This window comes from Dromaius novaehollandiae, chromosome 13 (genome assembly GCF_036370855.1).
Source record: "Dromaius novaehollandiae isolate bDroNov1 chromosome 13, bDroNov1.hap1, whole genome shotgun sequence".
In the NCBI taxonomy this organism is placed as follows: Eukaryota; Metazoa; Chordata; class Aves; order Casuariiformes; family Dromaiidae; genus Dromaius; species Dromaius novaehollandiae.
This window is the reverse complement of record NC_088110.1, coordinates 10327220-10342081: the sequence shown is the minus strand read 5'-3', so window position 1 is coordinate 10342081 and position 14862 is coordinate 10327220. Positions and strand designations below refer to the sequence as shown.

The 14862-nt window shown below is 36.7% G+C and overlaps 1 long non-coding RNA gene across 2 annotated transcripts in view; it reads left to right on the top strand.

Moving 5' to 3' along the window:
* The first annotated feature begins 1110 nt into the window (after window positions 1–1110).
* The window catches only part of LOC112984406 (uncharacterized), a 106283-nt gene continuing 92531 nt past the window's right edge, over window positions 1111–14862 (top strand). For both annotated transcript variants that reach the window (XR_010391431.1, XR_003259491.2), the window contains exons 1-2: window positions 1111–1231; window positions 1344–1390. This is a non-coding gene — a long non-coding RNA (uncharacterized LOC112984406). The remainder of the gene's footprint in view (window positions 1232–1343; window positions 1391–14862) is intronic.

Below are 14862 nucleotides of genomic sequence, written 5' to 3'. Positions count from 1 at the left end.
CAAAGAAAATTTAGCAACTTTAACCTTTTTTTTCCTTCCCAATAAACTTTCAGTCAGCCAGCTGCCTCTGTGCTCCAGAGAAAGGTTACTTGAAAGTTTCAAAGCTACAGTTTGTCATATAGTTTCTGAGCTAACATTATGAAGTGCTGAGTTGCATTAACAAGCTCAGTTTGTTATAGTCCTTAAGGAAGATGAAAAGCCATTTTTTCTAAGCTCTGGAGAAAGCTCAGAAGGATTGTTGTTATATTCTGTAGTAAGAGCTGGTTGAATACAGCAGAATATATGGGTGCATGTGCACACACACGCATGCACACGCGGTTTCCTTCTTTCCATTTGAGTAGCTGCTATTTGCAACCCAGATCATTAATATATTTGTAACCATTGTACTAAGCAAGTTCTTCATACAAATGCAAATGTGCTATTTATTCTTACCTATGTCTTAACACTGGCTAAGCATTTAATGTGCTAAAATTTCAGCTTGTTATTCTAAGTGTAGTTTTTGTTATTATTTGACAGTTTCTGTATTTTTTTCTGATGTTTCTCATCATGTGCTAAACCTGTGTGCTTTGGGGAGGGGGCGTGTGTGGATTTTTTTTTGGTATGAAGAGCGTATTGCAATAGGGACCTGATATAAATATGATGTATAAGTGTCAGTAGTGAGCAAAGGTGTTGTGAAAATTAGTTTAGATAAGGAGTCAAAGCATTAACTTTGAAACAAAGAAGTACTTGTTTGGAACCTTTTTTTTATTACCTTGTAAATAGATCCATTAAACACTCTTGAATGTTTGTGGGTAGCTTGCAGTTGGAAAATAAACTATTTTTAAGGCTTAGGTTATCCAATGAGAGAAATACCACATAGTTAACCAGCAAAGGGAGCAAAGTGTGAATACCTACAGAAATTGATTCATAACTGAAGCATGCACTTATCAAATATTTTGTTTAAAAAATATTAAGTTTCAGATTTGTCACTCGTAAAATGTGTGACTTGCTCAAAGGCAGTCATGGAAGAAAAGTGAAAGCCCCTCCTGTTGCAATCTCTCCTTATTATTCTTTGAATTCCTGAGCAAGGCACAGCTTGCTTCCTTCTTCTGACGTAAAGATCTCACAGTGTTACTGGGAGCTGGACTAGACGAGAAGTTTTTAAGAAGATTGTCTTTGGAAAATAATGTTTCAGTTTATTAGGATGTATGGTGTGTGTAACAACTGAGCTGCTAGGAAGACCTTTGACATGGTGAAAAGTGGCCTTGACAAGTGTTGTTCTTAATGATCATGCTTTGTGATATGTGAGTTACACTTACATTCAGTTCTTTATATAAGGATTTTGTCTTTCTTTTCTTTCCCAGCCTGCAGCAAATCCTGAAGTATTCCAATGAAAATGGGCATTTGAGCTGTAAGTATCTTGATCTTCTGATTCTACTAACTATTTAAATTTACTTGCATTCTGAGAACTCTTTATGTGCGTTACTCAAGAGGCCTGGTGGTCATGTAGATTTTGCCTTTTAATTTTGTGTAGAGTGGGAACTAAAGGCATTCTTAAGAGGAGGGTTACGTTTTGTAAAGTGCGTGCAAAACCACAGCTGCAGTATATCAAAGCAGATTTGCACAGGTGTCATTTTAATAACCAAAATTTGGATGCAACTAAGAACCTTGGTTATTCTTGAGCTATACACTTTTAACCATCTGTCCTGTTTTCTATAATATGTGCAAGCATTCTCCCTGAAGAAAAATATACTCTTATTTATTACTTTGATATTTTGTTGTATCCATTCTTTAATCTAATTGAAGGCATATTGTGAACAGACAGCTTCATTTCATAGCAGCCTAAAAAAGATATTCTCCTTTCAGATAAATATGAAGCTATTATTATGATATCCCTATATCTACTTACATTTCTCCTAAAGCATATTGCAATTATTTTAAAGATACACTAGGCCCTCCAAATATAGAATTTGAGAAGATAGTGACTATGGAGTGAAGCGTGGTAGCTAAATAGTGCTAAAGAGATTGTACAAACGTTTAGACAAGGATGAGAGAAAATGTTGGAGAAGGTAGCTGGGGGACAGCAGTTGTTTAATGTTTCTTCAGCAAAGAAGACACTTCTGAGAGTCATCTTTCTGAAAGACCCCAGAGCAGCCATATGGGATTTAGTTCTGTTCAGATTGTACCTAAACTGCAGATGAGTAAGGCCTAGCTTTTCAGTCACAGAATTTGTCTAGTGCACAGTAACTTTCTTTATAATGCCAGATCTATGTTATACTAGTATGGGATGTTTGAGGGAAAGTGTGTGTGTGTGTGTGTGTGTGTGTGTGTGTGTGTGTGTGTATGTGGGTACACTGAAGAAGAAATGACATAGGTGGGTGGAGGAGGCCAAGGAGAAAGGGAATTGGGGGAAGAAGAAATATTACACGGTCGTAAGAATTCTTTAGTAAAAACAAATATAATAAGGCTTCTTCAGATAATAAACTACCTCTGAACATGCATGTGTACAAGAGTGTATACTCTTTTAGAAGAAATGATGCAGTAAAAATTTAGATAACTAGCTCTTTATAATATTTTGAGGTTAGGACATATATAGAATGCGATGAAAGAAACTGCTTTCTTGATCTTTTTCTTCTTCCGTAGAAGAAGACATACTTGTTCATCAGTCTACCAATAATCTATCTATTGGTTGTGGCTGTCTTAAGAAGCCAGTCTTGCTTTTGAGAGAATCTTGTCCTTGGACAAGGTACACACATTTCCAAAAAGTGTTACAGAATTCCAGCTTGATGATGGTGTGCCTGACCATTTCCTCTATGCTTTGAGCTTATATTTGTAATTAATCTTATTATGTAATTAATTTTACTACAATGAAGAGTCAAAGCACTGCTAGAATTATAGTCAGTGCTTAGGAAGTGCTTAGAGAATTTATTTAGAAGCTGTTGGACATCAGCTTTTTATAAAATACTTTCCCATTGCATGTGCACTCTTCAGTAACATTGTGAATAATAGTTAACAAGGAATAATTCATTTCAGTTATTTCCATCTGTGCAAGACTGCAAAACAAATAACAGGTGAATGCTTCAGCTTAAATTATGAGAGCATCTGTTTCCCTTCTTCCTTCGTATAAACAACATGTTGATGTCTAGAGTTACGTGTTATTTTGGAGTGATATCATTTGGTAAAAGTCTTATCTATGCTCTACGGTTTTTTTGTTTAGATAAATGCAGAGAATAGTCATATTTGAAGTTTTCTAGAATGAGACAGTTTTATAAGCTGGGACAATATTTCTTGGCTGAAGAGCGTGATTTCAGATTAGTACACTGAAGAGCAAATCTAAGGTCATACATAGATTTATTTTTTTGCATTTCCTTAACCATCAACCTCTATCTCTGACATTATTTGTTTTAATGCTAAAGGTTACTTTATAACTTTAGCTTCAGTCTTGTTCCAGCTGAAGTTAATCTCAGTTTTATTGTAGATTTCAACAGGAGTAGGAGGCTGGAACTTTAACAAATGTCTATCTAAACTTTGCCAAACTGAAGCATTTGAATAACAACCTAAAGCGAGAATAGATTTTTAGCTACCACTCTAATAATGTGAGCAGAGTAATCTGTTTCAGAATAATCTGGAAACATTAGATGTCTACCTTTCAGCTACTAACAAACTCTGCAGCCTTTGGGAACGATACGTATCTTCACGAGGAGAAATATTAAAACTGTTTTGCAGATCCTCTCTAGTATTAAAAATAAAAGTTGCTTGTTCATGCATCTATTATCTTTGTTTTCTGGGAAAATGTGTTAACTTCGCATAGCCTTTCACTTGAATAATAACTCATTTTTGACCTCTTAGGAGAGGTTTGGGGAGGAGAAAGGTGAGCAAATAATCTCCTCCTGTGTCATTTAATGACCCTTTTTTAAAGTTCTAAAGGGGTAGAAAGGCCTGAATAGAAAATAAATGATTTGTGTTTGCAGGAAACAATAACAATATATAGGTTTCCGGACTTACAGTCTTCAAAGATGGCTCTGATGATTTTGTGAGATGGTTTTTGCAAAAGACTAGAGATTTAAGATTATGAAATAGAACTTTCCACAGAGTAAAGGCTGGTTTCCCTCATTCTCACCTGTTTGCAGTCTTGAGCTGCAGCTCTTGGAAACTCGTCCTGATCGTGCATTTTGGTTAGTGCTATAACAGTTAAAGCAGAATAGCGATCCCGTTCATGAAATACTGTGATGTCTCCAGCTGCAATGTAAATTGCAAATGCCGGAGGAAAAATGGATGAAAAGGAGACAAAAGGGGAAGGCCAAGGTTTGTCTTTTCTGTGTGTGCACAAACTTTTTCCTGTCTTTTAAACATCATTTTAAGTCATCTGTATTATACTGGGCATGCAGCCTGGCCAATAACAAGGTACTGGAGGTTATTTACACCTTACCTCCATAAGCAATAAGGCTGTTTTGCATCTGATACTTGAAAAGAGAGCAACAGAAGAAAATACGGAAATGCTTAGGGCCACTTTGCTTACCTCTTCAAGCTGATAGCCTTCATAAACTCCTGCAAATTTCCACCAACATCCTGGCTCAGTTTGCTTTAAAATAAATGTCCCTATTTAGGCTAGCACCTATGGTTGTTTTTTTATGTTTGAACCCTGTTAAACAGGAGATAGTTGGTCAGTTGCAAAGTACCCCTTGTCTCCTAAAAGTCCAAGGTTCGAGAAGGGTGGACTTTTCTCAAAGCCAGAGCTCTTCCCAGGTTGTTTTCTAACCATCATTGATTAAACCTAAGGACAGTCTTCAATATCATGTGCCAAAAAAGACTTTGCCATCATCAGGTGATATGCTTTGTGTTACATCCCATGTTTATGGCACACTTATGGTCTGTGGCAAAGCACTCTAGCTCCTGTCTCTTCCTTCTTGTTGCAGCAGGAAAACTTTTTTTCTGGACCCCAGAAGTTTGGCATGTAGCAGTTGCGCAGAGGCAGATTGGCTCTGTGTCCAGGAGTGTACATATTCTTAGCTCTGTGTCAGGAGATCGGGTAACATGCTGCTGAAAATAGTGTAGGGTGACCGTTCTGTCTTTAGTTCTTAGCACTTTGTATAGTGGGCAGTGTTACTTCCTTTCTGAATCTTAGTCAAAGTATGTAGCTCAAGGAACATTCTCGTTGCCTCTTCTGATTCTCCTCAGCAAATTCCCCCAAAACGTGGAGAAAAGCCTGGTATCTAAAGTATGTCACCTTTCTAAAACTAAGGCTGATTTTGCTGCTGTTAATATTTTAAATGCTGTACTGCTGTGGCAGTTTGGGATGCTGCTGACCCTCTCAGTTACTGAATCAGTTGCCTCAGGATCGTGAACTTTCTTATCTTCTGGATATTACTTTGTTCTTCTTTTCATATCTCCTTTGAATAAAGGAATTTTTTTTTTGCCCTATGTCTGCATTCTTGTAACTGGGTGCAGAGAGAATGGCAGTGGGTCGAAGAGGCAGAATAAGACCATATGTGCTGTGAGATCTCCTAATTTCCATTTAAGGGGTTATTGGCCTCCTTTGATTTTGCCGCTAGAGGGAGCTTTTGCTTGTTAAATTATCTTATTCCGACCTGTGTAAGCCCGTGCCGTGCCCCTACTTAAATGTTAAAAAAGGAAAGAAAAAAATTTCGCTTTGTAAAATTAAAATTTTGTTAAAATTACTCATCTAAAGTTCCCTGTCAGTTATGACAGAAGTACCAAGATGTTAAATCGTTTCCATAGTAACTTGAAAATAGATGCTTAGGAACACAATCTGCATTTCAAAACTAAATTAAATTGTGAATAATTGCATTAATTTTACTGAGTTTAATGGAACTTCTCTGGATTTAATAAAGTGTAAATTTGAACAGAATATGCAGTGTACTACCTGGTCAGACAGCTCTGGCAGTTGTTTATGTTATACTATGAGGGATATGTGTTTGAATATAATTCATTGCTTCCAATTGGGAGCTGATAACAAAAATAACAGCAAGAAAAATAAGGTCATGCTCTCAAAAAAAGGAAAGAATACAACTAGAAACCAATACGTAATATCTTAAAAGCAGAAAGAGCTTTGTGAATGGCAGACTTAAATTGAGATCAGAGGCTGACTGATTTTTTTTGGGGGGGGTATACATTTTGCTGTAAAAGTTTAGGTAACTGCTGTGTCATGAAGACTGAGTGCCAGAGCTACTTTCTGTTTAATGCAAAATGTAACCATCTCTCCTGAGTATATCCTAAGTATAGCTAGGTCTGTGCCTTCTCTTGCTAGCGACAGCTTTGTGTGTTACAAAGGCTTGTCTTCACTTTCTGATCCATCACCAAGGAAACAGGAGGAGAAGCTCACTCCTTTAAAAAGTGCAGAGGTTATCTCCTAGGGCACAAGAAATAACTTTGCAAGGAGTTCTTGAGGCCTGTGTCTCCTAGTCCTCTTCTACAGTTATTTTTTGTGGAATAGTTAAACAGAAAACAATTATGAATTGGAAAACTCAAAATAAATTTTGCCATCTTCCTACTGGTTCACTAATCAACTGGTGAGAGAAATTTCTGTTAAGAAATATTTTGAGGAGCCTTCAATTTCCCTCTGAAAATGAGGGAAACTAAGGATCTAAATGGAAGACAGAGGAAGATTTCACATGAAAAATATCAAGCCTGGGATTTTAAGATATACAAGTTCAGGAATAGTCCCGGGACTTCTGATTACTAGCCCAGAGGAAAAACTATTTATTTAAGATACAGAATAGACTGCAAGAAGCTCTTTTTGTAGCGTTCTTGATTGTAGGAATGTAGTCTGTCATTATATAGCAATATAGCACTCTACTTATAAAGTCAAACCATTGGAATGGGGGGGAAATAGAAAATTCCAGAGTCAAAATCTGAGGATGAAAGAGTATGATGCATTTTTTAAAATTCTTTTCTTTTGTGTATGTGCATTAAAAAAAAAAAAAACAGACAAATAAACTTTTTAAAATACTTTATTGAAACCATATTTCTTATTTCTGGCCACTAAGGTTACCAGATGCTTAGGGTGGTATCTTGGGTGAGTTTTGCTCACTTAGTTCAACAAGAAATAGGATCTCTTGATTCTCGTGTTGTGCTATGTGATTTGCTGTGGAAACCTTTGATTTCACGGAATAGTTGAGGTTGGAAGGGACCTCTGGAGATCATCTGATCCAACTCTGCTGCTCGGGCAGGGTTAACTAGACCAGCTTGCCCAGGACCGTGTCTGGTCAAGTTTTGAATATCTTATGGAGACTGATGGAAACTCAACAACCTTTCTGGGCAATCTGTTCCAGTGTTCAACCACCTTCATAGTAAAGAACTGTTTTCTTATGTTCAGACCATTTCCTGTGTTTCAGTTTGTGCTCATTGCTTCTTGTCCTGTCACTGGGCTTCACTAGGAAGAGTTTGGCTCTGTCATCTTTACACCCTCCCTGTCAGGTATTTATAAACATAGACAAGATCCCCCTCAACCTTCTCTTCTGCAGGCTGAACAGTCCCAGCTCTCTCAGCCTCTCCTTGTATGAGAATTGTTCCAATCCCTTAATCATCTTTGTAGTTTTGCAGATTAGTAGGTTAGCATTACTTCAGTAAGTATGATTTGAAGGGAGCTCAGGTATTCTGGACAGAGTTTTTAAAATGGAAAGTATCTGCTCTTAGTCCTCCTTTTAAGAGAGTCCTCAAACTTTACTCTTTCATCTTTCGTAACCTATATGAAAAGTATAGAACTAGTGTAGTACATGAGTTGCAGATCGGCGCCTTAACTATGTTCTCAGAGTAGTGAAAAAGAGTTTGTTTAGCCTGTGTGTGGCAACAGGGTCGGTGCATTGCTATGTTTATTTTAAGTTTATTTATTAAGTTTTAAAACAATTTGGCTTTTTATACGGGGGGGAATCATCTGAAAGCTGTGGACCTTTAATTCATTCAGTTCTATTAGTTAAAACAAGAAATTATTCCAATTAATCAAACAAGCTGATTTTGCTCAGTCAATGGAATTACAGTATGTGGATTTGGAACACTGTCAATTAACTGAGCAGCTGGCCTACACTGAGTGTATTGATAATCTCAGAAACAAGACTCCCTGGCAGGGGTAAGGTCTCATAACAATAAATATACTGCTTCCAGATGGTGAAATGAGTAATGAGCCCAGATGCCCTCCAGCATTGCTCCATCTCACAAACATTCTACCTTCAGCATTGCCTTTTCCTGTCAAGTGTAGGAACCTCTGGGCAATAATAGCTGAGTGCTCCCGACAGGAAGCATCTCAGCTAATGATGTATGACAAAGGGATATAGACTAACACTGCCATAACACGTAGGAGAAAGAGTTCGTTGCCAGCTCTGAGCTGACAGAGAAGGGCAAAGAGCCTAGCTATGGCACAGCATCAAAATGAGCTAAATCAAATAATAGTTTCCTCCGGCAAAAGCTGTGTCAAAAGAAGGATGATACGACTAGAAGAGATCAACGGAGGATGGACTTATCCCTTACAAAATGATTTAGTAATTCTTTGGAAAGAAAATGTACTGTGTTAGGCCTGAGAGACAAGGCATAAAATAAAAATGATTACATTAATGTCAGAGGTTGTTTTCTTGTTTGTTTTGTTTTTTTGCAAGACTTCATGCAAATATTTACAAAGTTGGAGAGATGCTGTTCAGAGCATGCCTGTATGTGCATCATACTTTTTTCATACTTTTTTTTCCTGCTGGCTGGTCAACAATGCCCTTTTTTGTTAGTTCTAAGTCTTTGCTGAACAGAGATGAACTATTCAGCTGAACTGAGTATTGAGCATGAAGGCTGGCTTTCACTTGCAAGTTAGGCTATACCAGAACCTCTGTCTCTGGAGCTAATGTACTAATATATTAGCCAACTGTTCCAAGTAGAAGATGGTTATGTGGGTTGCAGACTACTTTACAAGTAAGAAGATTTAGGGATTTCTAAATTCTGAGTAAGCACCTATTGCGTGGGATCGAGGTGTCCTAAAGAGATAAAAAATCATAGCAAACTTTTTTCTGGATTAGGATCTTAAACCTAATGTCTGTTGCTCCCGTGAATGGGTGCAATGAGCTCCTCAGACGTGTAGTAAGTTCCCCATCACTTCTGCTCAAGTAGCAAATAACTTGTTATTTTTCAGAGCAGTAGTAAAGTGGTTGAAAATAGTGAGGTAGCTTAAGGTCTGCTGTGCATCCAGCTCCACTCCATTCTCCACTCCAGCCCAATATGGCTATGGACAGTAATAGCAAGAATAATATTGCATATATTTTTGTATTCTCTTACTATATTCCAATTTTGCTTCCACTAAAGATAAGTTTAATATTTTGAATGTTCCAGCCTATACATTACTGGTAAGTTTATACTGACACTATTCAAATTAAAAATGTGCTGGAAGTTAGAATGCGGAAGGAAGGATTGAGCTATTTTACATTGCCTCTGTAAGTATGAGAAAGACTCAGCAGCTAAATAATGCTTCCACTCCTGATTTCAAAGGCCAGCACTCTAGTTTTTCTATGTTACTAAAGCACAATTCAAACTTAAGGTTAAGAGGTGTTCTATCTACCTATTTGAAAGCAAAAATTGGCACTTACGCATTTTACTGATTCTCATCAGAGAAGACTTAAACATTGCGATGGACTAGGCAACAAGTTATTTTTCCTGTTTTGTGCATGCAGAGGGTGAAACAAAGAAGCAGTCTCAAGACTCTGTGAAGACCATACAGAGACTTTATAACAAATGCAAACTTGGTGAATACTTGCTGTTTCCAGTTGTGCTACTTTGAACACTCGCCCCTGTTACCTCTTTGTCTGAGGCAGTGAAAATAGATACATACATAAAAGCCTGCCCTGTTAGGTACCTAAGGGAAAACGAATAAATTTTGATCTATGTCATCTTTAGACACTCCCTCACCCCCTAGAAAAGGCCAAGAATAGACCTGTTGCTTCCAACAGTTTCTGGATGAACCAATCGTAAAATAACAACTAGAACTTTTTTTGCCAGTTATTTCACAGTTCTAGGGTCATGACGGGCATGAATGGGATTGTAAACCCGAAAAGAACTGTGTTTTTTTTGTTTTTGTTTTTAATACTGTCATTTTGGCGCAAGTAGGTAATGGAGATCAAAAGCCAAAAAGGCAGCTACCTTTTTTAATAGGGTAAAGGTAGTTGCAGGAGGGTGGGTGGAATGATGGTTCTGTACCCCCAAGAAATGGTGGCAAACAGGGCCAGGTGAATGGCAGTGGGAGAGACAGCCATGGCCACTAATCCTTCCTCCTTCTCTTCTTCATTCCTTATTGCTATTCTTGCAGTATTGATTCTGGTTCTGCCACAAACTGAGTTTTGCCTGCAGAGGTGAAAAACCTTGAGGTAATATGGTGTATACTTAGACTAGTAGTCAAAAGTTAATGCATGTATTTCTCAGATGCTGCACAGAAATTGTTGGTCAAACAACAGAGCCATCAAAATAAATGTAATTATGGAAAAAGTTTCTAAAATGTGCCAGATATTTTGTGGTATATACTTTTACTTTGAACAAATGTGCATATTAGTACACAACATCTTGCTTTTAAATAATTTAACGAAAGACCTCAAGCCCTCTGAATTGCAGGGAATAACAGGAATAGCGCACACATGAATTCAAGTGTGCTGAAAATTTTAAGTAAAAATTAAAAGCTGTAGAACTGTTAGAGTTGCATGTTAAAACCTTATGTTAAATGGTTAAGCAAGCCATTTATGATGTGCTTATGTCCCAGAAATTAGTATTAGATAATGCTAAGTTGTTAACTATTATTGGTAGATGTTAGTAAAGGCAGAAAGGACCTGCCTTTTTTAAGATTTAAATAATAGTGCTAGACTGTGAAATTCTATGAAATTAGTCTTTTATTTCAAAGCAAAAATATAAATTGATCTTGGTAGCTTTTCAAATACCAAATTAAAAAAAAAAATCAAGACCTGTAATGAAAGGGAGTGACATTATATATATCATGAACCACATACATTGTGGTGCAGGAAACTGCCTTGGTAATTATCAGAGCAACAGTGCAAAAATGCACAAATAAAATAGATTCTAAATAATTTCTACTTCTTCACATAAATCTAAACCATAATTTTATATCATCTTTTACATACGTAATACAAAAACTGGCTAATGCCAGAACAATAAATATTAAGAAATTAATTAATAAGATTTCATGTAATTTGAAGTAGGTCATTAGCATGTTGATTCTTCTTCACCTTCATTTCATGTTAGACTGAACAATGGATAAAAGTTGGAGAAGTCTTATGGGTGTTTCTGGCATGCAAAACCCTACTTTTGTTGTTGCTGTTTTAGTAATTAACAGCTTTTTAGAGGCCCAAATCAAATGCTGCATCCTTTCTTTTTAATTTTTCTTTTCTTAAGGGAAAGTGGGAAAAATAAATACGATGGTTCTAGATTTTTTTTTTCTTCTCCTCACAGCAAAGAACAAAATACAAGATCTTGGGTGGTGGTCTTGACAGAAATCAGTTCTCCTAGGTCAGAATGATTCTACTGATAACTTGTTGGGATATTTGGTTATTGTGAAGTATATATTTTTTGCATGTGAGTGCTGAAAAATACTTCAAAAATGAGCATTCTGAGCACATGCACGCTCTCACGCTCTCTCTATATATATTAGAAATTTTGGATTTCATATGAATATCTATGTGCAATTGTGTACCTGCTTTGTATGCATCATGCAGACTCCTCTTGAGTGAACTCATAGCCATCATATTCATTTTTAGTTTACAAGTATCTGAAGAAATTAAAACTACAGAGACTATGATGATATTTACTTTTCCTTGAATGTCATATTTTCTTTTAAATGCTATGCAATAACCTTTCTTTCGCTGTAGTTTGCTTTGTACGTTAAGGCAAAATTGATCCCTGAGCAGAAAGTTGACACAAGAGTTACATGCCTCTTGAATTCTATGTAAACTACAGCTGGTTCATGGGATTTATACTGGTATTTTGCAAAAAGTTGAACTTCACCTTTAAGACCTGATTGTGGCATTCTTAATTTGAAATCAGTAGGTTACTTGTGAGGCAAGACACTGCTTAATTAGAGTTGAATCAAGCTTCAAATTCTTTCATATTAAGTCTGTTGAGATTTTTGAATAATAATTGCAAACAACAATACCGGTTTTCTCCTTGTCATAAGACTTTGCTTTCAATGTCCAGTATCTCATATCTCCTATCGTCCATATCTCTTATCTTCCCTTCAGCTAGGTAGGTGTCATCTTTATGTCCAAGGCTGTTATCATACTAGATCAGGCTAGCTTTTTATCTAGCCCAGTGTCCTGTTTTGACAGGGAGTCAGCACTGGATGCCTATAAACAAAGTGCAAGAAATTTCTCAACAAAAATGTGTGCTGAGTTTAAATATATAAAAGGTTGGGAATTGAATTAAATTTTGAAATAGTAGTTTCTAATAGCTACTTGTGGTTTTTTTTGTTGTTTGTTTGCTTTTTTTGTTTGGTCACTGGTTGTATCTCTGCCTCTGTTTCAGTAATGCACATCATTATCTGCAGGTAGCCTGAAACTTTATATGATCAGTGTTTTTATGTTGATAGCATTGTCTCATGGGTCTGGCTGAAAAACTAAGCATTAATTTGAATGGAATTTCTCTTTTCTTGGAACAAAGGGATGGGGAAAATTGTTGATACTACTTGAAATATATTTAAACAAAGGATTGTCTGTCATTAGTTGATATTCTCTGTCATGATGAGAAGATCATATTCCACTGCAATCTGCTTCAGAGCCCAACTTGCTGAAAGCACTGTGTTCTGTTAATTCCTGTCAACAGAGTTCAGCTTTGATCTTGGTAAAAGCAAATGATTGCTGCCAGTGCATTCCTATGGATGAAGTCAGGGAAAATGCTCTCTTGTATTCAAAGTCGCAATGCCCCAAATCCTGTATAATTACTTTACCCACCCTGCTTAGGCTCCTAAAAATTATTAGGTGTCTTTAGGAGACCTATGAAGGATAGGTAATTGTTCAGCTGATGTACTGTAACTGTAATAGGCTAGTTTGCCTAGGAGTGGAGCTACGGCTTTTTGTCCAGTGGAATTTCAGCGAGTCGAAGAGGCTTGGAATAGGCGCAGCAGAGTGGGCAACACATCAGAAAAAGAGAAGGTGACAGAGTACGTTGCAACCTTGTGCACATACAAAAATAATCTATCAGACTTTATCCAGTCTTGACTGTGCTTTTAAGTAGCTATCTTTGGCAGAAAGGTTCTGATTTTTACTTCCTATGTGAAGGTTTCTAATCTTATATATATAAGACACAGGTGTGTTACATGTCAGAGGTAAAGGATTTGGCACTCTGTTCTTATGAATATATACCAATTCTTTAACTGTTTAAGGAGCTCCTCAATTCCCATCTGTGCTTGTACAGTGATAAAACAGAATTTTTTTCTGCTGTTGTACTTGCTTTTTTACATTGGGGTGGGTTTTTTGTTTTCATTTTTGTTTTAGTTCTTGGACCTAGTGCCAGAATTTAGCCCCAAACTATATCTGTATTAATTCTAGATAGAAAGAATCCATAACAATGTTTTTGTTCATTGAAAGACTCTAAGCAGCAGAATAATATCTGTCATTTTACTGGATTTGTATTATTCAGTGCAGAAAATAAATTCTGTCTTCTCCGTTAAAAAGCTAGGACAATGAATCGTGTTACTGAGGAGAAAGCACAGTTAGCATGCTCCCTCTTGGATCCTCAAGGAATGTACAGAAATTTCTCAGCAATTTCTCTTTCTGCAAACAAGAACTAATATAAAGATTGGAAGAAAGGAGCATGTTTCTCTTATGCTCCAATTATCCTCCCTGTAAGCCTCAGGAAACACCAGAGGAAGGAAACTTGTAGCTCTACTGAAGTGTAGAGCACTGAGAACTGAGGAAGGATATAAAAGTAGAGTACCTACAGTAGTTTTGCAAGCAAGAAATTTAATTAGGACCGGATTTTTCAAAAGTTTAGACCTGTACATATAATATAGGTACACTTACGTGTCTTATGTGTTTCATTATATGCGAAAGTGCCTTTAATTGGTTTCATAAAAATTAATCAGTGATGGTTACTGCGTTGGTAAATTTGGACAAACGTGACTACTATTTATGAGTATTTTCAAAAAGAATTATTTTAAAAAATAACAATCTATGCTTCCGAGGATGCTATTGAGATAGTATTTATGTAAGGCTGTGCAGTAGTACTGATCTAACATGATTTCAAATACAGTCTTGCAATATTCCTCACTCAACATTATTTCAGGGCACCTTCATTAGTTCCTTTCTAACCTTTACCTATAACTTGGATCTGAGATGATGTCCCAGAAGGCTTGGTGGCTAATACATCTCTGACTTGCAAAGATTCCTTTGGTGGTTCAGGCCTTTTTATGTTCTTCCTTTGAGCTATCCTAGTGGCATATGGACCTCAACACAGCACACTTTCAGTTGAAAGCTAACTTTAAAAATGTTAAGTCTGCATCCTTTATTTACCTGAGGAATTTCCCTTAGGAAATGAAAGACAGTAGCACTTCCCTTCATCTATTCATTAACAGATTTCTCATGATGATCATTAATGTGCCTGTACACTGGTGATTTACTGTTTGGAAAGGGCAGAAGTCTCTTAAGTCACACAGATATCCTAAACATTCTTCTCACTTCTGCCTGTTTACTGTGGAGAAAAATACTTGCCTGATCCATATTGCTTAGTTATAAGGGTCAATTTGTGAAACTGTCAGCCTCAGCCTCCAAGAGTTCCAGGTCAGGTATAATATAGATTATGCAGATCGAGATTGAAATGCATAAGCAGAATTTGCTGATGAAGCTTATACAGCATTTATACATCAGCATTTTGCCTGCTATGGAAATGTTACTACTTTAG